The sequence below is a fragment of the Rhinolophus hipposideros genome (assembly GCF_964194185.1).
Source record: "Rhinolophus hipposideros genome assembly, chromosome: 18".
Classification (NCBI taxonomy): domain Eukaryota; kingdom Metazoa; phylum Chordata; class Mammalia; order Chiroptera; family Rhinolophidae; genus Rhinolophus; species Rhinolophus hipposideros.
In genome coordinates this window covers 52,043,746-52,068,360 of record NC_138064.1, presented here as the reverse complement: position 1 = coordinate 52,068,360, position 24,615 = coordinate 52,043,746, and the positions used below count along the sequence as shown (strand labels likewise).

Sequence of the window (24,615 nt, the reverse complement as noted above, 5' to 3'; positions counted from 1 at the left end):
GTTTGGTTAAGGATTAAAAAAAAAAAAAAGGGAAGCTGAGGCCTATAGGGACACCCCCATCTAACAGATATTTCAAGATACACATCTTCCACTTCTTTCCTCTCCATCACCCTGCCTCACCGCAGACTCCTAGCGGAAATCACTTATTTCAAAGTAAAATTGTAGAAAGTAAGTGAAAAAGTCCCTAAAGCATTTAATTAAAATCACTTAACCAATTGTTTTGTATTACTTAAAAAAATTTCCTGAGTCAAGGAGTGAAATTTTGCCAGCAGATCCCTATTAATTTGCCAACTGAAAATAAGTGAAATATTTTTTTTTTTAACGAAAAAGAAAAAAAAGATTTATGTACATGTGTGAAACTCTGTAAGGCTTTTTATAGATTTGCCCATATCATCAAGGCTACAATGGAGGAAATCAGGGGAAAGCTTTGAAACAATTAAAATAATAATACTGCCCTCTGAGAGTTAAACTATAAATTCAAAATGTAATGACTCAAGAGAAGATGTGTTGTGTCCTTAAAGAAGCAAACTGGCTCACAGGCGCAGATATGAGAACAAGCTGACAGGACGTATGTTCAGATCTAAAGAAGGGAAGAGGGTATGTGCCCCCAAGAAAGGGGAGGGTCTGTTTGGAAAACACAAGAAGTGTCACAAGCAAATGTTGGCTGTGCTCAACCTGGCACTCTTCAGTTGAGGGCACTTTGCCTGTTTGACTTTAAGTATCTCTGGGCCACTGGCCAGATTATTCCTATGATTAATATAATGGCGTAAGGGTATTATCAGTGCCTTTTGTCACTGAACAATTTAATAACTTCCTGTAGGCCTCCCACAACCTTTCTCTATATGGAGAGACAGAGACAGAGAGAGAGAGAGAGAGAGAGAGAGAGAGAGAGAGAGAGATTTTCCACAAATTAAACAGCCTCATTTCTTTATTCCGTGCTTTGGGAAAGCAGCTGTGTTTCCTGCCTCAATGGAAGATAAAACTTGGTATTGTAAATAAATAACATCCTAACTAACACTGCAAATCCACAGGAGACCGAGTTTTCTTGGAGGGCAAAATATCCAGGGACCTGTTGTGGCTTCCAAAGGCCTCCGTATAGCTGCCACTCCACGAGGCTGCGGGAGAGGCGTGGAGTGAGGAGGCCACTGTCCCGAATGTGGCCTTTCTCCTGAGTTTCTGTCCCCTTCTGCCATTCACTGCTCTCCAAACAGGCCAAGAACAGTCTCCTTCTGCTCCCATCGCATATACAGTACTGTTTCCAAGAAAAAATCTCCAGCGTGAACACTTTATACCCCAAGTGATGGGATGCCAAGATTTTGTACTACCTCAGCTCTCAGCATTCAGCATCTCATTCAGCTGATTTACTGACTTAACACTGCACTTAGGATTTTCTCAGGAAGACCTGGATTTGAGTCCTTGAGCAGCTGTAAGAGGGCCTACAGTCACCAGGGATGGAGCCACCGGGGTGGCTATGCCCACAATGAAACAGCGTGTGTACATGCGTCGTGAGGCTGAAGCAGCCTGCGGTTTTAACTCAGAATTGGTGAAAACCAAGCCTCAAACCAACTTCGCTAGTTTCTCACTGGTGGGAAACTCACACCAAGCTCAGCTCCTTGGGCTTCTGGCCTGATTCTTGTTCACAAAAAATTCTTCTCCAAAGAGGATGGGGATCTGGGAAGCCCAAGTAAAAGGAAAACGATTCAAGTTTTAGGAACTGTATAGTCACCCCCGTTTCAGGGACCAATACCATGGTGTTCCTCCCTCACCAAATTATTCACACAATTAAGCTCGCTCCTGACAGCCTTGGCCCCCTCAGGCACAATAAAACCCTTGATGTGTGAAAAGATCTTATGTCTTAAAGAAAATTCAAATTCTTAAGAAAAAGAGGGGGGTTATCACTTTGTGAGGGGTCAAATGTCCATCACATTGTTTTGTACACCTGAAACTAATAAAAAATAATAACTTTCTTTCACACCAAAAGAAAAAAAATGTGGCAGCAAAACCTCAGGACTCCTGGGCAATGCCTATTCCATGCCCACCTACAAATAAACAGAACACCAAATCAGCCGAAGGCTCTGAAAATGGCAGGCTGCCCTGGGCAGAGAGCCCTGCCCGCCTGGCCCTGACTGTGGCAAGGATGGAGGAAGCAGGGTGCGACTTGCTGGAAAAAGTGACAGGTGGTGGTGTTTCTTGAGTTTCCAACTTTCCCCCTTGAGAGCCCCTAGTCCTAACACTGCATTTGGCATGTGGCTGGGTTTATCCAGCTATGTAAGGGGCGGAGGCCCACGGATCTGATTCTCAGCTTCTTCCCGTTTCTAGTAATGAAGGAAGGCAATGGCTTCAATGCCTCTGCCTCTAGGTAACAAGGCAAAATCTTCCGAGACCTAGGCAGATGGGATGTGCGGAAGGTTACGTATCTTCTCCCAATTAAGAACGAGTATGGTGCTCCAGAGACAGGTAATGTCCGAGCACGTGATCCTGAAGGCTTCTAGCACCAATAGCTCGATAACTGCTTCCCTCACTCTTCAGCGGTGAAGGGCCATGCAGGCGGGAGAGCCCTTCTGTTCCGTGCCACCAGAAGCACTCACAGAGAGAGCAAGGACACATGTGGGCTGCACCTGTCCGGGTTTCCCCCTCAGAACGCTGTCAGTGCAGCTCCATGGAAGCCTCCAGCTCCTCCGGGATGAAGCCTTCGTAGGGAATCTTGTTCTAGTCCAGGGCGCGGGCCGCAAGGCACTGTAAGGTGACGTAGCTGAAGGGCTGAATGGGGCTCTTGGCCAGCAGCTTCTCATGCAGCAGCTCGTAAGCTGTTTTCTTGTGAGCCCACGGTCAATCAGGACATTCATGATCCCCGGGCAATTGTTCTGGGCTGCTATGTGCAGCAGGGTGTTGCTGTCAAAGTCCCGCTGTCTGGGTTGGCCCAGCAGCACCCTGACCACCTGCACGGAGGGGAATCTGCCCACCGGGTAGTGGCCCACATTGGTACTCTTGCTATCCACGGCCATGTGCAGACGGGTGAAGCCGTTCTTGCCCCGGGGGGCACACTGCAGCAGCCAGTAGATGGTCTGGTGCTTCAGACACTCCTGATTGGCCATGCACTCCACCTGTTCCAACAGATTGAGCAGGTGAGGGACAATGGCCACCCATTGGTGAACTGTGCCAAGTCCCCGGGCTCCTTGGGCAGCTGCAGGGCCCATTCCACTTTCCAGACTCCTTGGCAGAGCACCCCCATGAAGTCTGCAAGGCCTATTTGCGTGCCCAGACTGCCCTTAGCCATCCAGTACTGGAGCACATAAGAGAAGAATTCCGAAAAGGACAGGAAGTGGCTGGCGGTCATGAGGCTCAGCCGTTCTGTTGCATGTCCAGGGCACACTTCCACAGGCTGATGCAGCGCCTGACATTGCCTGAGTCGGCGTACACCAGCCGCTGTAACGGATATAATAAGTGTTTGGGGAAGAGGGACCCAAGATGCGCTCCGCTCGTTCTTGGATCAACAGGGCCTGCGTGCGCATCTCGTCTCTGTCGGTTACAAGCGGGGGGGGGGGGGGGGGGGGGGGGGAATCTGCCCACCGGGCCTAACGATTCCTCGGCAGTGTTCACCTGCCTGAAACAGTCATAGGCCAGGACCAGCTGAGGAGGTTCTGGTTTGGGCAGATACGCACCACCCTGGTGATGCAGCTCCATGGCCGGTCTCCAGTGTTTCAGGGCCCCAAGCAGATCCCGCTTCTTATCCTCGTACATGGCTCCCAACAATTCCAAGGCTTTCACTGCCACTTCCCGGCTGGTGGGGCAGCAGCTCTCGTAGGAGTCACCACTGAGTTGTTCCTCTGCCGAGGAGCTGCAGCAGCAAGCCCCCTGGGGCTGCACGCATCCCGGGCTGGTGGAGGGGCCTTCTTGGGTCAGCCCTGGCTGCGCCTCCTCCTCGGCAGGCTGCTCCTGGATGAGGTACTCCAGGATGTTGGTGTAGGCCACCAGCAGCGGGGTCATGCCGTAGCCGTCGTGTTCCATGTGGGCATTGCACTAAGCACCAGTCCAGGCAGCCAGACTCAGCACGGCCTTGGTGCTGCGCAGGTTCACCTAGGCGCCCTGCTCCAGCAGGTGGTGGGCGATCTCACGGTGGCCCTTGTAACATCACGAAGCCCGTGTGCCCTTGCTGGTGGGCCACCTCAGGTCGGCCCAGTGCTCACCCACCAATTACCGCACCACCTCCACGTGCCCATGCAAGCAGACGGCATGCGGCGGCATGGACTTGGTGCACGCAGTGCAGTTCACCGAGGCCCCATGGCGCAGCCGGCACCGCACCACATCTAGGTGGCTGGCAGCCAAGGTGGCCCACAGCCCTGTGTGCTCTCAGTGGTCTCACCATGGAAGTGCACTGAGCTGCCCGCCTCCAAGCTCGCGCCACACCGGTCCAGTAGGTTCTCGACCACGTCTAGATGGCCATTGCAGGTGACAATGAGCTCCTGCGTCCCCCGCCAGCCACCTCACCTGTCAGCTCATTCAGCTCTTCCTGGCTCCGGGCGCTGAGCAGCTGAAGCTTGCCATGGCGGGCGGTATTGTAGAGGACAGCTTGGAGGTCTGGGGTCCCAGCCTCCACCAGGACATGGGCCAGCCGCGGGAGGGAGGTAGATTAGAGCCAGGAAAGACAGGTGGCAACCTTCACTGTCTCCCCACCACCACCGTCTTAGGGGCTCTTTCCTCCCACAACCTTTTTAAATTCTGTTTCTTACTAAAATAGGACATTCTACCTAGGGAAACAATAGACAGGTTAGCTTTAAATAACCACTTAGTCTACATGGCAGTTAGTGATCACTGCAGATTCTGAGTCATGAGTCTACCCATGTGAGGCATGCCTCTCTCCACTGGTCTCTGTAAACAGAAGCTGACAAATCAGGTTTCTCAGTCAACAAGAAAGAGGGCTGTACTCAAACCCTAAGAAAGTCACCAATGTGATGCCTCCGAGAAGCTTTTTGGGAGGTGGACATCTACGAGGTCTAACAATTAAGTTTGCAAACTTGTTGCAATGATGTTACTAACCTTTTTTTATATCACAGGGATTCTTCATTATGAATTTGTACCAACTGGACAGTTAACGAAGTTCACTATTTGGAAGTGCTGAAAAGGCTGCATGAAAAAGACAAAAATGACCTGAACTTTTCGCCAACAATTCATGGTTCTTGCATCACCACAATGCACCAGCTCACACGGCACTTTCTGTGAGATAGTTTTTAGCCAGTAAACAAATAACTGTATTGGAACACACTCCCTACTCATCTGATCTGGCCCCCAATGACTTCTTTCTTTACCCGAAGATAAAAGAAATATTGAAAGGAAGACATTTTGATGATATTCAGGACATCAAGGGTAATACAACTACAGCTTTGATGGCCATTCCAGATAGCATATTCTGCATACAGTATGCAAGTGGTAACATCCCAAGAGAATTATAGAAAGTTATGTATCATCATTCCAGTATTCTTCCAAAATCTCTCTATAAACTTACATGCAATACCAATAATTTTCCTTAAGTAGAATTACTACATAGGACCAGTTACCAGGCTCAAACCGAAGGTATAATAACTGAACTCGACTGTGCAATGCTGATACAACATTTGCTTATTTTAAATCTGACTTGCAGGTATGTCAGTCTGATTATTAATTCACAACCAATAAAAATCAGAAGTACATAGTTCAGCTAAAGGTGTTTAATAAATATACAAAATCTTCAAAAACTCAAGAGGCATAAGTAAACTCTAAGGAGTCTGACATATATCCCTTAACTCTGAAAGTATAGATGATATTTGGATTTCTAAAAAATCAGGTTTAAGATTTACCACTCAGTATCAATGTATGCCTTACCTGAAAGAACAGAGATATAAAATGCATCTTTAAAGCTAAGAAAATGCACAAGCTAAGTAAATGATAGATTATATTATAATCAAAATGGGATGTTTTCACAGTTCACTTTTTTATCTATTTGGTATTTTAAAGATATAAATATGGCTATAGTAGATTGTTTGAGTCTTATAATTAAGTTTTTTGAAGATTGGTAATTATTTTCTTAACCCTACAATAACAGACTATATATTATTTTGGGGATATAATATGCCAGGTTTATAATATTGATCATAAAACTAGACTGCTAAAACATGTCTAATTCATTAAGTCTTGCAATTAGGAACTGCATACAGAACAAAAAATGCACAAAGTAGAAATTAAAAATATAGCACTATTTTAAAAATAACTACTGAGATAAATGTATTTAAAAAGTAAAATGAACCATTCAGAAAATAATGACAGTCAAAATAGTAGAAAGCTGTCAAACTTGAGCTTATTATCAAATTTACTTCCTTAAAGTGCTTTAATTACTTTTTGAAATTACTTTTTAAATAAAGAGTAAAATTAAAAATTAGTCATTTAAATAATAAAGTTACAAAAACTACAACTATCCTCTGGGGAACAATATAAAAAAGAAAAGAACTGACTATAGTTAATAAATCAAAAGGAGAATGATAATTGTTCCTAGCTGGGTGATGGGTAAAATGTGATTCATTATACTAAACTCTCCACTTTTGTACATGGATGAACATTTCTACAAACAATTTAAAATATATAAGTAAACCCCAAAATTAGTCTTTTAAAGGGGCAAATAGGCAAACCTAGATCGGGGTGGGAGAGATTAAGAAAGGAATGCAAGGTGCTCGCTTCGGCAGCACATATACTAAAAGAAAGGAATGCAAGTACCACTAGAGGAAAGGTTATTTTTCAAAGCGTAAATGACACTTTACATTAATTACATTTGAAAATCATAAAGTCAATACCCTAGAAGAATAGAATGAATCATACCATAAAGAAAAGAGAAAAAGCTGACAAAGAATTACCTAGCAAAGAACTAGAGTCTGGCAGTTCGATAGGTATTTCAAAATTTGAAATAAAAGATAAATAAAATCCTCTAAACTGTTCCAGAACATTAAAAAGGAAAGCTATTTTATCATTAAATAAAGCTAGTGTAATCCTGACATTAGCTGACCAAGAACACACAGCACAAGAACAAAAGAACACAACACAAGTATACTAACCCCGCCTATTAACATATGACTATATATTATATAACACTGTATACTGTATATTAACATAACAACAAAATCAGTAATTTCCTTACACCAACACTGAGTCAGGGACAGTGCTGAGTACTTAACATACATTATATATTTAAGCCTCACAACAGCTCCCACAAGTAGGACCCAGGTGTTAGAATATATTCCTGAAACATCACATAAATAAGTCAAACTCACGTAAATAAAACCTAAACTTAACAGGAAGGCAGGCATTTCTGTTTACCCATTAAAATGTTTCATTGTATTTCAAAAGCATGCATGAACACAACTTACAATGCATTTGAGACAAAAACCTTTGAAATTATATACGTTTTGACTGATTTTTAATTCGAGGGGACTGGCATAATTTCAAACTTTGTAGGACTCTTCATTTCCACACAGACATGTACTGTTTTCTACTTTTCTTAAAATGTGGCTCTCTCAAGTTTCTTGTTCTCCAAGTTTTGAAAGAGGCATAGGGAAATACATTAGTGATATGAGAAAAACAACAGTGTAATCTAAAAGAAAATTGGCAACTGACAATTAGCTTTGGGAGACGAAGAACTGGAGGCATCCAGGAGAAGACTGTGTGCCTGGTCTGCAGGGCCACACGTGTGGACAGAGAGGCCACACTGCTGATTTATCAGTAGAAGCCAGAAAGCTCAACTGCCATAGGAAATTTACCAAATATCAACCATAGTTCAATTAAAAAAAATAAAAGCACTGAAGATCAAGGAAAACTCATTACCTATAAATCACCATCTGGCCTTTACTTTCTTAAGCTTTTCTGCAAAGAAAAACTTGTGTAAATCAAAAAATATCTACACATGATAAACATGTGATCAAAATGCAGTTACAAATAAAAATATTAAATATTCTAGTACACGGAGAAAGAAATCTACTCATCAAAATATGTGGAAGATTTTATTTAAAAATTAATAAAACAAAACCATTCACATGGGTTATGAAGTAGAAGAAAGTCGTAGATAAATAATACATGATTTTAGGATGAGTATTTTCTTCCTAAAAAAATCTACAAAGGGAAACATATCTGAATACATAAAAATCAAAAACTTCTCTATCTCAAAAACATTAAAAGTGAAACTTAAAAGTGATGAAAGACATAATGAAATCCTTAAAACTCAATTCAAAAAATGAGCAAAGAAAGACAAGGAACATAAGAAAAGTAAATGCACTGATAAACTAAAAAAAATTAATAATAATAATTCTCACCCAACCCCTGTAAATTTTTTAGAGAAGTAGATTAAATCTATGAGATCATTTATTAAATAGCTTCCTGGGACAATCGGGTAGACCGCAAACTCCTTAATTTTGCTCACCCTAGCACATGGTCAACGTCTGTCTACTTATCCAGAACCACTCTAACAATCAGCAGCAGTTTGCTAAGGAATCACATTCTCTGGAATCTCTGTATTTTTCTCTCTATTCTCTTTATCTCTATGGCTCTTATTTTTTCTATAAGCCTTAACTCAAAGGTCACATTTTCGGGGAAGCTTTTGCTTCCTCCCATTTTTCCATCAGGGAATAGTATGCACAAAACTCTATAGTGACATCTGTTATGCTGCATCAAGATTATTTTTGCTCCAGTTTTTCTTTAAAAAAGTAATAGCTTCCTTAGAATGTTGTGATTTACCTGTTTACCAGTCCCTTCATACTGGTTTCATTCTGGGAATGGGAAGAAACTGGAGACCAACTAACTAAATAAATAAATAAGGCCATTTAAAATAGCATAAAAAACATGCACACTAAGAAATAAATTTAACAAAAATATGAAAGTTCCCAACACTGAAAATTATAAAGCACTGCTTAGAGAAATAAAAGATGAAAATAAATGGAGAGATATACCATGTTTATGGATATGAAGAATTCACACTGTTAATATTTCAATTCTCCCTAAATTGATCTACGGACTCAACTCAATCCCTGTCAGAATCCCGTCAAGTTATTTTGTAAAAATTGACAGGGTAATTCTAAAAGTATATAGAAATGCAAAGAAAAGAGAATATACAAAGCAATCTTGAAAAAGAACAAAATTTGAAGACTCACAGTGCCCAACTTAAATACTTTCTATAAAGCTTCAGTAATTAAAACAGTGTGGTACTAACATAAGGATCAGTAAATAGAACAATGGAACATAACAGAGAGCCTAGAAATAGACCAGAACTTATATGATCAATGGACTTTGGACAAAGATGTCAAAGCAATTCAATGGCAAATGATACTGGGTCAACCAGATATCAAAATGGGGGGGGGGGAAGAAAAAAGAAAAAAAAAACTCTTTGAACTCTAACTCACATCATGAAAAAAATAACAATGTGCAGGACAATATTTTTACAACCTTTTTGTAGGCAAAGATTTTTTTAGAGAAGACACAAAAAGCCATAATCATTAAAAAAAAAATATTGTATAGGCTGTCTTGAGTGGTTCCCATGGGCCAATGTGAGATAACTTGAATGTGAAAATTAGTAATGACAGTAATGTTTGGAATTTATGTTGGAAAAATTAAAAAGTTCTACAAGTACACAGTAATTATGTAAATAAGAGCGATGGGATAGAAGTTCTCCTTTACAGAAAAAGTAATGTTAGATAAAAAAGGTAGAAGAAATAATAAAATTAGAAAAATCTAGTTTGTAACCCCCGGGTTAAGCTAAGTGATTTAGCAAAGATTTTTAATGGGTGCTAAAAATGATTAAAAAGTTGTTAGAAAATAGGATCTTCATAGTTTCAAAGTATTATCCCTCAGATTATTTAATTCCATTAGGGATAATATACTTTTAAAGTGGAGAGATCTGGCAGCCATCAGCTATACACCAAGCAACCAAATAGTATCTCCAATACTGAAACAAGCTGACCTTATGTGCCTCCTGACGCCGGACATTAAGAAGTACATAGTACCAACAAAAAAAGTATTTGGTATCAATTATAACATACTCCTGCCAAAAATGTTTAACCTCAATTTAGTCATAAGGAAACAATCAAACAATATGTGCCACATTCTACAATACAGCTATCATGAACTCTTGAGAGAAGTCAATGTGATGAAAAGCAAAGCAAACAAAAAGAAGGAAAAGTGGTATGGATACTCTTCAAACTTAAAAAAGCATAGAGACATGACCATCAAATGCAATGCGCAAGCCTACACTGAATCTTGAATTTAAAAACCTACAAAAGACAACTGAGGAATTGATCATGGTTTAGAATCCTGGTTATATAGGAAAATGCCTTTATTCTTAGGAGATGAATGCTGAAGTACTGAGTGGTACGTGCCATGATGTACACAACTTAACTTATGAATAGTTCAGAAAAACGTAAGGACATAAGGATTCTTTGGGATGGATCTGCTCCCTCCATCCATCCATCCAGCCATCCAGTATATATAAATATATACACAACATAAATGTATTTAAACATAATTTGTATATAGTAGATAATGGAGAAAATAAAATGGAAGAAACGCTGCTGAGAGTCACCCAAAATCCAATCAGGAGGCTGCTGAGGAAGTAGGGCCTGTGCACACTTTGGGCCTCTGTTCTCAGAGCTGCTATGAAGTTGCCAAACCTGTGGCTAAACTCAGAGCAAAGATATATCCTAGAGCCATAAGCACCCTGGGACAGGGCTCCAGGGACTTGACTTCCTTCCATGTAGTTTTCAATTCCCTTGTTTGCATATTAGAACTAACCCATCCCTGTTGACCTAGCCAGAATCCTTCATTTGCACAAAAGAATTATATTCTGTGGTTTCTGCCTTCATAAACCCTACCTTTCTTTGCTCTCTCCAGAGATCATTTGGGTTGCTACCCAAACCTGTGTCTCTAGGACTGCAATCCTTTTGCTCAAAAAAATGCCTTTTGTTCTTTATTACAGCCTGAACCTCTTCTTTGGTTAACAGCACACATATACATATGTAGCACATTCAGATACAAAGAGAGTAAAGGCAAATTTTCATTGCCAAAAAACAAAAAAATCATTAACTTTGCTATGAGTATGGGCTACCTTATGAGCACAGTGTAAGGAACCAGAATTATCCTAGAAAACCTCTTAAATAATTCTACAAAATAGAATGGACATGGATTTTGTATCTTTGTATCACAATTCTTACGTACAACAGTTTGTGACACAGTGACAGATTAAAAGGAAAACCTACATAAAATTTCTGGGACCCAAATCATTCTGCCCTTTATATAACTATTAAGTTACCTGGTTACAAATGGAGATTTCAGTGTAGAAGTCAAAGGCTTCTAAAGTACTTGTGACTGCAGACAGGAGTCATTCTGTCTGAATCTTGAGCCAATGTCAAAAACCTAATAATGGTCCTTTTGTTGTCATCCTGGGGCTTAAATGAAACAGTGGCGTGTACACCGTGCAACGGTTTGGGGTCTAAAGTTTCCTCAGTTTTTTAGTGAAAATGTGTGCAAGATATCACGTTACTACAAGCTTTTAAAAGCCAAATGTGTCCTTCATTTGTTCCATACGTTAACACCCAAACAGTTCCCAGCCACTTGGAGAAAGAGCATCGCCTACCAGGGTTCTGGCGCGCCATGTCGTACTCACGCAACTGACACTACCCTGGTCCCTGCACCTCACCGCATTTCCTCTGTTCTCTTGCTTTTAAGAATCTGTTAAGTCCAACTGCATAGTAATATGTCTAGCTATAATTTCATGGTTTCATCACAAACATCTATTTTCTAGGTCTCATTCTCTAGTGTTGTTTACTTTTGTTTGGGCTGTGATGAAAGCTTTAATTCCATCCTGATAAATTTGGTCAGTCTTCACTGCTATGCATTCTACCCTTTTCCTTCCACTCAGTAATGCTCTCCATGAAAGCTTGATGTCATTTCTTGCAGTCTTGTCTCGTTTACTAATGTCTGTTAACATCAGCAGATGAGAGTAATTGTGTGCCCATACATGAACAGAATTTTTAACCTTTTGACAATCTGCTTTAAGACTCAGATTTATTTAGAAATTATGATCACTGACTTGGAAAAATTAGAGCAGAAAACAAATATTATGGTGTTTTTAAGTCACTCTTCTAACAAACACTAATTTGTCTCCCAAACTTATTCTTACAGCAATTTAATTTCTAAAGGATCTATTTCTGTAGCAACATTAAAAATATTAGTGAACTTTTATTTGACATATAACATAGAGAAATATTAAGATTTAAAGATGGCTGCATAAATGCATACCAATGTTTTCAAAATTTATGGGTAAACTAAAACATATATTGAGAAACTGAATCTGGATTTATACTACAAGAACTAAGAATTCCCCTTGATAATTTTTGAAAATTCAAAGTTTGCCAAGAATATACTACATCTACTTTATTTACTCCACAAACATATTTTCAGCACCAAAAATGTGTCAGGTCTTCCCCTGAGCACTGCGGGATGTAGCAATGAACAAAACTGGAAAAATTTCCTACCTCACAGAGCTTACCTTCTAGAGTAAGCGGACAGACGATAAATGAAAGAGCAGTGTAATTTTAAACTGAGTGGTCAGGATGACCTCATTGAGAAGGTGGAGCAAAGACTGGCAGGAGATACGGGAGAAATGCCATGTCAGAATCAGGAGGAAAAGCACTGCAGGCAGAGGACGGTGGAACTGGCCATGAAGGAGTTCAGCTGGTCATCAGCTTTCAGCTCTGCTAGAGCTAAGTGACAGAGTGGAAGAATAGCAGGAGTTGGCAACAGAGAAAGTAACACGTGGCAAAGGACTTTACACTCCACGATAAAGACTCTAAATGATGGGAAGACACTGGGAGGTTTTCAGTAGAAGAGAAACGTGATCCGGCTAAAGCTTTAAGAGGCTGCGAGAACCACAGACGCAGAGAGACCAGGTAGGGAGGGGAGTACGGTAACAATTCATGAGAGCGATGACACTGACGTGGTAGACTAGGTGGTGGTGGTGGAGCGGTGAGAACTGACTGGTTCTAAATACAGAACCAAAAGCATTTGGTGATGGAATGGGTACGGCGCATACGATACAGGGAAGACAGAAGGAGAACTGCCAGATTTACAGCCTGAGGAAATGGAAGGATGGAGCTGCTATTTACTGAAATAAACAAGACAGAGGAGGATCAACTTTGAAAAAGATATCAGTTCAGTTTGGACATGTGAATTATAAGATGCTTATTGATATTCAAGTGGAGATAAAGTATGTGGTTGGATATGTCACGAGTTCAGGGGAGAGGTCTGAGCTAGAGATATAAATTTGGGAGTCATCAGCATACAGATGGAAGTTAAACCCTTGAGATATAAAAGAAATTTGTTCTGCTTTTTTTCCTCCATAAAAGAGGAGGAAAAAAATGCAAAGAAAATGTACTTATTTGTAGAATAAAAAGTTATGATGATGTGGGTCCTCTGTAAGTCCACTAAGAGTTCCCATTTTATAAATAATAAGCCTTGAACACCTACAAAATGCAAAACCCCAAGCAGACATTCAAAAGGATTCAAAAGGTAATGCAAGAGTTCCCCTGCTTTCAGCAGAACTTCCATCTAGTTGAGGAGAGAGATATATAAACATTGCACGGGAATGACGGAAGAGAAGGGAAAGAAATCAAGTGTAACTCTTGACAATAACCATGCCCCTGGGATGTTGCTTGGTCCAGGGGAAGTTGAGCCAGCTGCAGAGAAGAAGAACATCTGACTACATCCACAGATTATAGATCGGCAAAATGGCAGCATGCCATGGAGTGGGCAGAGTCACGTGGGGTGGTCCATGCTGTTAGCTCGCCAGCCAGCAGGCGTCAGTCACGTGGCAGCCAGCACTGTCACCGGCTGATGTTACGTCAACAGCACTGTCTGAGTCAGATGGCTGGCATGTCACAGCTACATTCAAACAAAACGCAAGATGGGCACTGGAGAAGAAGAATATTCTTTCACTTGTTTTTCATCTTTTTCAGAAGCTGCCATTTGTGGACAAGAAGAGCTGGGAACACAGTGTCACTATAGCTACCTTCCTCCAGCTTCTACTGTCTCTCTCCAACCTCTGGTTCTCCTCCCAGTAGCTCTCTTCTGGTGTTCAAATTGATTTTGCAGCTTTTTCCCCTTTCTCAGCTTCAACTCTGACTTCTACACTCAAATATTTTCTCCAAAGCTAACCTAGAAACAACTTTGTCTTAATCTTCCAGGTCATGGGTCACATGGGATCACATAACCCCATTTCCTTCATGTGTCAAAGCCAGTTCCACAAGTATAAAAGGTAGCTGATTTTTTTGGCGGCTGACTGCCCATCATTTTCCAGAACTTCTTCCTTTTCCTATAGAACAAAATCTACTTTTAGTTTCCCTAAAAAAAAAATCACAATAGATCAGTTATAAAATACCTGGTGGCTATGGAGTTCTCACTGTTTTTCCCAGTTTTGACCTCATTAGCACTGTCAACAATCGGCAGATGGTAATTCCGAAGAATCATGTCGCTCCTTAGTGTACATACTCTCAGGAATATTTCAAGCTCCCTCTCAGAGACGTGTTACCAGCTTTAGCAGTGCTGGAGTCAACAGTCATATTACTATCTAGACAGATGGAGGTCCCTCAATTAAAGAACTTGAAATATATTCTAATGCATGAGGACATTTCTGCACCACGTAACACCACTTCTTCAGTACTTACTACAAGCAATTTTCAAACAAATGCTCTCAGTTCTTAGGACAGAACTGACGGTCTTATTGATCCAGATCTAAGAATCATTAATGTCTTAAGGTAGTGAGCTCACTGCTCTCCTAGGAATAGAAGGTGGCTAAAAGTGTACACTTACTTAATAACTACTTTCTTCATGTTAAAGACTAAGAACTAAAAATGTGTTCATCGCACATTCTTCATAGCCACCCCCAAACTGATCTTCAATGTACGGGAAAACAGACACTAAATTCTGTTTTAGGAAGGAAACTAAGTAGCCAGCTGCTGAGTAGACAGCAAAGCCAAGGAGGCTATACAGGCAAGCTTCTTTTCCTTCAACAACACAAGACCTCTCCTCTGGAAGGGCTTCCTGCAAGTGTCACTCTAGTTGACAGAGCCACTGTCTACTCACGGCTCCTGTAGTGGCTGTAGCTGGTAGAAGGGGCACACTAGAGGCAACGCTAGGTTAGATGTACCACTGACTGCCCCTGGAGTTTTCCGAGGCGAACTTCCTATTTCACAAACTGCAGCAGGCCAACAAAAGGGAATACCATTCACATCTTTGCCCAGGAGCATCTAGCAACAGGCAGAAATTACATGTTATCTCCTATCTATGATATGCAAGGATGGCACACAATTCCTAAAAAAAAATTACTAATCTCTACCATGAATGAAGGTTTGAGGTCCAAACCTTGGTGCATGTGACAGATAAGAAAAGTTAATCTCAAAATTCTGATGCTTAGATTTAGAAAACATCAGTACCCTTTTCTTTTTTCATCAGATTTCTTAGGCAGTCACACAGGAAACCAGACGCTCAGCAATCAGCATTGGAGGACTTTATCAACCTAGCTTGTGCTTCCGGAAACAGTCACACAAAGACTACTCATTCTAAGACTTGATGCACCTACAGGCTAATATACCTAGAAAACAGATTATGAATTACAGTCTAAAACTGAGAATAGGCTTGGAGCATGTTACAGAGGCAGAGGATACCACAAAAGTAGTAGGATTTCTTTAAACTCACAAGTTCTCAATAAAGGTTTGAAACTAGCTCCATTCTCAAAAAATTTCCTCTCAAATTATTTAACGAGATAAGCAATTACAAAATCAATAAAGAAATGATAAGAGGGGCTGGCCCGGTGGCTCAGGCGGTTGGAGCTCCGTGCTCCTAATACCCAAGGCTCCAGGTGCGATTCCCACGTGGGCCAGTGGCTCTCAACCACAAGATTGCCGGTTCAATTCCTCGAGTCCCGCAAGGGATGGTGGGCTCCGCCCCCTGCAACTAAGATTGAACATGGCACCTTGAGCTGAGCTGTGGCTGAGCTCCCGGATGGCTCAGTTGGTTGGAGCGCGTCCTCTCAACCACAAGGTTGCCGGTTCGATTCTTTGACACCCACCAGGGATGGTGGGCAGCACCCCTGCAACTAACAACAACAACTGGACCTGGAGCTGAGCTGCGCCCTCCACAACTAAGATTGAAAGGACAACAACTTGACTTGGAAAAAGGCCTGGAAGTACACACTGTTCCCCAATAAAGTCCTGTTCCTTTTTCCCAATAAAAAAAAAAAAGGAAAAAGAAATGATAAGAATAACTTTATATACAGATATTGAGGTATAATATACATACTACCTGTAAATACTTCAAAAATGTTTAAGAAAAATTAACCAATAGTAACCAGTAAGATCTCATTTACAGTTTTTATCATTAAGACAATGTATTACATTTGGTTCTGCTGCTAGTTTCATCTTCTGAACACTCCAAACCAGTGACCGTGTCATTCCCCCTCACATCTCTAGTCTTTTCCACAGTTTTCCTAACCATCATTCATGCACATTACTCCAATAATTCAGTCTCATTCATCTCCAAAACATTCTCTATACTGGTATCATGCTAGTTTTTCTAAACTGAGAACCTGAATAAATCATTTCACCCCTCTACTCAAAACTCCATTTCCTGCACACCCACTGCTCTAACTGTACAAACCTATTTCTAGTTCTCTTTTACAGAAGGAAGTTTCACCATCCATGCCTTTGTCCTAATATGCCCTCTGCCCACAGTGCCGTTTCTTCCAACTACCAAAAAATTAACAGCAATAATAAGCCTATTCATTGTTCAAGGAAGCTTAAGTATCACTTCTTCAATGAAACCTTCTCTGATCCCATTGGTATAATTAATATATAAGCCGTCCATCTTTTTAAAAAGCACCTCTAATCTTTCATATACATTTCACATATGGTTTAACATGTCTTTTCTCAGTAGTACACCAAAAGTTCCTAGAAGACACTTCTATATCCAGAGCCCCTAGGGAAATGCCTGGGCATGTGTTTGTTAGGCATTCGATTTGTTTGTAAAATTCATGAATTACAAATACCATTGTATAAACCTATGTAGTCTGGGTACTCACTAAAGTGAGGCAAGTTCACACATATATCTGGAGTTTCAATGTATTACATTAAGTAAGCCAAGAATATTTAATCTCTGATCACTATAATTGCCAATGGAATTAATAAAAATGGCCCAACCTCCCCAAATTAATAATACATTTTTTCCGATACATTTTGAACGCTATTTAGTGGAGTCACTCTAACATCATATTACATAAACTGATACAAATATGTGGGAAAAGAGAAAGCTCTTTATGAGCGGGAGCCTACCCAACCCAAATGAATGTGCAGATGTATATTAAATATCTATCACAAGTAAAACACTATGCCAGCCGCTGGGGGGAAAAGTAAGCTGGAAGATACCGTCCCTATGTTCCAGTACAATACAGTATTATAAAGGAGGTAAATGGTTATACAGGTAATTAGAAATCAAAGCCCCAGATAATTTAATACACAGAAGACTGAACTTTAGCATCTTGTGACTAGAAAAGGCTTCATGAAAAAGCTGGCCTAGGAGAAAATGTATGACTTTGAAAGAAATGAAAAGGTAATATACTATGAGGAAGAGGTAGATGAGAGTAAACCGGAACCAGAGGAGCAGGAGCTCGTCCTGGAGCAGAGAGTGAGCCACCTGCAGTCTGGGAGAGGCTGTCAGGAGGGAGCCCTGGGATATGCAGCCAGACGGAAATGTGTGGACGGATTACAAGGGCCATAGAAAGTCTGCATAGGACCGTGAGCGCGCTTTTCGCATCAAGAGCGCGGGCATGATGGTGTGCAGGCTCAACTAAAGAGATGAGGGTTCTGAGGACAGGAAAACACCCCAAAGGCCAGCAGGAGTCTATCTGCTACTGAAACGCAGGCAGAGGCCTGAGCGTTGAAAGAAAGTTAAACCCACTCTCAACTGGTTACCGGCTGTCAACAAAGTAAGGTATGGTTGTGGTTTGGTTCTCCAGGATACAGCCATTGAATTCCAGAATTTATGTTTTCTCAATGTCCGATAAAATGTTATTTTCTTACGTGGACAAGGAGAGGTCATGAAAGAAATAACTACGAATGATGCTGCTGAAGGACATAAAAGTACAAAACTTTCAAACTGAGTCAGCACTGAGCAGCAGAGCATTGAAAGTTCTAAATGGGATGGATGACCATCTTTAATTCTCACACGGTTTTGGCTTAAAAGAAAGCAAGACAACCACTTCTAGGGTAGAAGCTCCACCCCACCCATCCTCATTTCCAGAGCCTTCAAAGAGGGGGAACTCTGCCCTCCACCCAGAACCTACCTCATTTCCCCCATCTAATGAATGTACACTTCTCCGAAATGTCACACAGGTGCAAAGTCTACACGTGGGACTAAATGTTCCTCATATTTAGGTGACAGTGTTTGTCTGTGGCTTAAAATGTTTTTTGAACATCGAATTATTTACCAATATTAAAGAATGAATTTTCCGCACAACTGAAATCCAGATTTCCTAGCCTCTAGAAAAACAGGCGATTCTGGCAATACTCCCCAGTTCATTAGTTTGCCACTTACTTACAGCCTGCCTGGCCCCTGTTGACTGTTTTGTCTCCTGGTTTACGTGGGTCGTTGGATGCCTAACAGTCGGTGCACAGTTGAGCTGGGTGCGTTAGGCCCGGATCACAAAGAGCACTGCCTGGTTTCACATTTATCAGGTTGGTGCAAAAGTAACTGCAGTGTAAAAGGTTAAAAACAATGACAAAAACCGCAATTACTTTTGCACCAGTCTAATAGTACTACTGCTGACTAGTTGTATAACCTTATACAAGTTACTTAACCTCTCTATGCCTCGGCTTCTCCTTCTGCAAAATGAGGACAATAAAAATACAACTTACTTCAGAGGGGTGTTGTGAGGAGCAGTTCATAGAAAGCAGTGGTTCTCAAGGTGCTGGGGGCAGAGAAGACATTTCTGGTTGTCACAGTCGGGGAGGTGCCAGTGGCATCTAGTGGGCAGAGCCCAGGGACGCTGCTAAACACGCTACAATGCACAGGGTGGCCCCAACAACAAAGAAGTATCCAGTGCTGAAGATGAGCAACCTAGACAGAGTATTTAGAACAGCGGCTGGCACAGACGAAGTCCTTCCCGAGTGTTATAATATTACTAGTAAGGCCTAAGGCAAGGCCTGGCTGGTGTTTCCACCTCAGCTAGGGAAATAGCGAATGGCCCAAGAGCTCCTTTTGCTATTACCTTTGATGAATTTAACTACCATGCAAATAGAAAAATGTACTTAAAACTCCCTAGTTCCACATCATTAATTTGACAAGCAAGTGGTTAATTCCAAAAAAAAAAAAAAATGAGGATATATTCTCCTGAAACAAAAAGCAAACAAGAACATACTTTTGCAAGCAATAATGCATGATATTTGAAAAGTATACTGTTCTGGAAAATATAGGACATGGAAACCCGTGATTACCACAACTTATCAGGTACTAAGCCAAATTCCTCCAAACTCCAAGTTAAATACACTGGCAATGCCCACCCTCCCAAGATAGTTTTTGGAAAATTGTGACAAGAGGGCAAGCAGAAGAGAAGGGTTTTAAACCAAAGCGCTTACCAAAACCTCATCCTGCAGGCCCTAACAGCTCCGGCAGGGATCCCTGTTGAGAGGTCCGGCTTTGATCTTGAGTCACCACAAGAGGTTTCCTCCAGATCCAGGTCAACTCTCACAAGAAAAGTTAGCAAAACAGTCCAAACATTCCGAGCTGTGCTGATACACTTATCAGAGGCTGTTAGCAGTTCTGATGTAGGACCTCGGAGCCAAGGACGGCCTGCATGAGCTTCTGCTGCCGTGAGCCAAGGTACTGAGCACGCTTCTTAGCCCAACACTGCAGGGTCCCCTGGCTAGTCTCCCTGGGCCAAGGTTTTCTCATGTTTAATATTAAAAACTGGAATTGTTGTTACTTTTTTCCGACACCATAAACACAGAGAACACTGATTTTTATTTGCATCAATGTCCCTTCAACATTTACAACACAAAGATCTGAGCTCCTCTCAAGGGACCCCTCGTAACTGTAAAGTCAGACTCTTAACAGAAACAGGAAAGAGTTCTCTTGAATCAAAGCCAAGGAAAGCATGCCAGTGCTTCTCTCAAAGATGAGGTAATAGTAGCGTAAATAAAACGAAAGGGCTCTACAATCTACAAAAAAATGTTGCATGTTCTTAAGTCTCTTTTAAGCTCAAGCCAAAATCAATTTGAACACTCATGTATAAAACAGCAAATTACCAAAGATAGCAACATTGGTAAACTGCATCCTAGAGAAGACTCCCACAGTGCTGTGAAAAGGAAGGCTTCTATTAAAGAGGCAAAGGAATTATTCGAGAAATCAGTATAGATGGATGCAAGAGGGACAGGCAGAACCTTGTCCGCATTTGTCCATATACAATTTCTATAGCATTTCAGGCTGTAGGAAGAGCACAATCAAAGGCACTGAAATTGGAAAGCCTACGAGTCTAGTCTGCGGCACTGGGTTCATGGTGGAAGGGCATGATAATCTGAGCCAAATCACAACAGCCTGGATCTTCAGAATCTGGATATAGTCGCATGTCCAATCTTAAATGACAGAAATACTTGGTCAAAATGTCCAGTAGATGGCTAAAAAAGCAAAAGCTCTCTTTTGCTTAAGTGAAACGTCTTAAGAAAGACAGTGCTACTTCCATTAACATTATTCTAATTTGACTAACGAAAAGGACAATTCCCATTAAGTTGTAGTAGTCAAAAGCTACCAGAACCTAAATTAAGCTATTTGTTAGTTTACTATTATTCATCTACCATATCCCAATTATTATTAATAAAATAAGCAAATCATAGAAATAAACAACGGGTATTTTTAAATTGTAGGAACATAGTAACCCATTTTTCAACCATATAATTTATGAACTGATTTTTACTTATTTTTTTCAAATGGTAACGTATTGCTAAGAAAGAGTTCTATCCCTGATCTGACGCAGGGCTTCCTCAACCCGAACCACTTCTAACAGCAACTATGAGCCAGCAAACCGTACGCAATATGCCCACGCTTGGGAGTGTAAGGTTAAAGCTGGGAAAACAGTAACAACTTTAAACTCCCTTTCAAAGATTTGTAAAACTAAAACTTAGATTTTAATGTTATTTGCAAACCACTTTCTACTAATGGAAACCAAAGATTCATCCAGAAGGTGTATAGATTCATCCAGAAAGCTGCTTCTGCTGAGAAAAGGGAAGGAAGCAAAAACAAAGGATTATTTTAGCCCCCAGAGCGGCACTATTGCATCTTTTTAAAATTACCTTGTATGAATTTGTGGACAGCAAATTCATGATGTTGAATACTGTATTTTCATATATGTAAAAACCCCGGTGATGAAACTTTCATGAAGCATAGCAGAAAAAACACCAGGCTGAGAATCAGCAGGGGGAGAATTTGGCGTTTGTTATGTCTTGAAAATCACTGAACATCTATAGACCTCCACAGCCCCCGCTTTAAACTAAGAGGACTGAATCATGATCTCTACGATTCCATTTCCTAAAGATGATTTGAAATAATGGAGGTTTGTAGCTGCTGTTGCATACTCAAAGAAGCAGTGGAGTAGCATGGATTTAGGGTTTGAGGGCAGGCTAATTGGAGTTCAAACCTGGGCTCCCTCAGTACTATCCCATCAAGAAGGGGTAATACTTACCTTGCAACGTGTTGGAAGGATTAGAACGTATGTAATGCACCTGGCACATTGTAGGCTCTACGCAAAGGCAGAGATTAAGTCTCTGGTCAGTAATCAAAGTCCCAGTGGAAAATGGTAATCCACTCGACAATGCCGTTTCCTAGAACTCAGTTTGGAGAAGAGCAGGGATTGACTGCCAATCCTTCCCAAAGGATAAGCACATAAAGATAATACTGGAGAGGACTCATAGTTGGAAATAGAGATGATAAAAACAGAAAGCTGAAGGTAAGCAGAGTTTAGAGTCCTGCTCTGACAATGAACAGGAAAGAAACATCATGGAACACAGTGCTTAAAAGAAGACTTATTTTTTCGTTAAGAAAGAGGACCTCTGGTGAAAAAAAAAATTATTGCAATGATTTCAAATTAAAGCAGAGAGCTGGTTAGAGTCTATGAGGGTCACTAAAGAAAACAAAGAGGACTTTGGCAATACACAAGTCCTACTTCCTTTGCCAGTCTGCAATTCTTACATGGGGTTCAGATGATCCTGCTCCTGCCCACCTCTTGAGTGTCATCTCTTACCACTGTCCCCCCCATGTCACCCTACTCCAGTCACATGGCTCTCTTCTATCCCTGCAACACACCAAGCTCATTTCTCCATTAGCTCTTTTGCACTGTTCCATCTGTCTGGAAACTTCCAACAGATCTTCCCATGGCTGACTCATTCCAAACATTCAGGTCTCACCCAAACTGTCACTTCCTCAAGGAAGTCTTCCCTGACCTCCATATCTAAATTTCCCCGCACACCCCAGTCATACTCTAACCCCTTACCCTATAATATTTTTTCTAGCATTTATCATTATCTAAAATTGTCACTTTCTTTTCTATGTTTATTGTATCTCCGGGAAAATGTAAGGTCTTTGAGGGCAGAGACCTTAGCTAAATTTTTCAGCACTCAGTCCCTAACACCTAAAACAAAGTGTGGCACAGATAAGGCACACATCAGATGACCTCGTCCAAAGAATAAATTCAAATAATAATTAGCATCGTGCTGTGAACATGTTAGGAAAAGTCCCCGGAAGCAGCTTCAGTTTCATTTCTTTAATGCAGTTTTATGTATAATACAGTCTTAAAAGGTCAATGTTTGAAACAGCAAGATTTAAAGAGAATGAATTCTTCATGATAATACAAAGTATATTTGCACATATGTATTACACAGTACACATTTTCACTTTATGAGCATGAATTATGCCCTACCGTATTAGAATCCATAAATAAAACAGTTTCATAAGTTGTTTTGTTTTGTGAGATCCTGCTTCTAAAAGCAGAAGGGGTGAGTGGACAGAAGGTATACATCGTTTCCCTGAAAATAAGACCGGGTCTTACATTAATTTTTGCTCCAAAAGACACATGAGGGCTTATGTTCAGGGGATGTCCTCCTGAAAAATCAAGGTAGATGGGAATTATCATTCAGGACTCTTCTCAACAAGAATTCTGAGATAAACTGAACCAACTCCAGTATATTTGAGAGGTTAGCCCTCTCCAAGGTTACTTTGTTACCTTGCTAAACTTATCCAAACTATTACTGAGTCAAGGGACGAATCCAGTGATTTCATCTGTGAAACCGAAGACAAATGACATGGTGACCAACTGGCACAATAAAGGAGTGGTACGGAAAGCTCCACAACGTGAACCCATGTTGGAACTAAAAGAGAGAGAGCAAAAACAATCCCTGTCTACTCCTAAACCAAAAGGAAGCACGCTGAGGCTTCAAAATACAGCCAGACGCCCAGGAGTGGGCAAAGCGGCGAAGTGAAACCACAGCCGGAACCTTCATGACTGGTGTCTTACTTTTTCAATTGTGTTTTGTTTTGCACACAGCTTTCCTGCATAAATAAAAGAGGCCTGCCGTACTTGTCCGTCTAACCGATGCATTACCCGAGTCACCACCCTTGGCCACACGGCCCGGCCCAGGGCGTCGGAAGGAGGCTGCACTCCAGGAGGGGACTTCAGGTGTGAAGGGTGCGGGAACACAGGCTTCACCCCGGCCACCGCCCCAAGACCAGCCCACGCCCGGGGTGAACGCGGGCGAAGCCTTCTGCAACTGCCCTTCTGTGTCTTTTGTAAGCACAGCCAGCCGAGCCCCTCCTTCTCCTCCTCTCCGCAGGGTGGCACAGGGCTCGGCAAATAGAACCGGGTGCTCCGGCTCCGGCCAAAGTTAGCCCCGTGCAAGTCATCTGACCGCAGGTGACTCAGTTTTCAAATCTGTCAAACAGGGTGATGAAGAACCCAGCCTACCTCATCGCGTGGTTCCGGGCCGGCCGCGCCGGTCTAGCACGGGGACCGCAGTTCCGTGGTCGCGCCCACGGGGACCTTCGCGAGCAGAGGGGCGGGCTCGGCAGGGCGGGGCCGGGCTCGAGCCGGGCAGGCGACGCGCAGCCAACCGCCTGCAGCCTGCGGCCCCGACCCGCCTGAGTACCCGGTCCGTGACGTCAGCACGCTGACGTAGACGCAGAGAGATCGCTTCGCGTGTTAGGTACTAAAGACCCGGCTGGAGCCCGCGTGCCCCTATAGCAGAGCCAGCGATTGGAGAGTGGGTCTGTCAATCATCTACTGCCCAGTAAGCGAGGCGGGAAGGCAGGAGTGGGCGGGCAGGCAGGCCTGGAGGAGAGGGTGGGGCACTGGCACCGGTTCTGAAAGGGCTGGCTGGTGTGCGTCTTGATTGAATCTGTACCACACCGTTTTATTAAGGGACGGTTTACCTCTCGTGGATGATTTTCCTTTTTCCGCCTTCCTCTAGTCTCTTGGTGGGGATTTAGGCTCCAGCTCGTGGAAAGTACGTTTGGGACTGA

The 24,615-nt window shown here is 42.0% G+C and overlaps 1 protein-coding gene and 1 pseudogene across 9 annotated transcripts in view; both read right to left on the bottom strand.

Annotated features, from left to right (window-relative positions):
- Nucleotides 1-24,276, bottom strand: part of STARD3NL (STARD3 N-terminal like) — a 54,214-nt gene extending 29,938 nt beyond the window's left edge. Inside the window, exons 1-4 of one of the 8 annotated variants that reach the window (XM_081079297.1) lie at nt 19,689-21,764; nt 18,969-19,170; nt 5,038-5,124; nt 4,489-4,578 (exon numbers count right to left, since the gene is read on the bottom strand). The gene's annotated coding sequence lies outside the window, so the exon portion shown is untranslated. Of the gene's footprint in view, nt 1-4,488; nt 4,579-5,037; nt 5,125-18,968; nt 19,171-19,688; nt 21,765-24,061 lie in introns of those variants that run through there. The other 7 variants (XM_081079298.1, XM_081079299.1, XM_081079294.1 and 4 more) reach the window with 7 other exon arrangements.
- On the bottom strand, nt 2,647-11,657 carry LOC308510445 (protein fem-1 homolog A-like; annotated as a pseudogene). Its single transcript has 2 exons — nt 11,639-11,657; nt 2,647-4,578 (listed from the first exon to the last, which is right to left on the bottom strand). The product of its transcript is annotated as a protein fem-1 homolog A-like (transcript).
- Nucleotides 24,277-24,615: the final 339 nt, after the last annotated feature.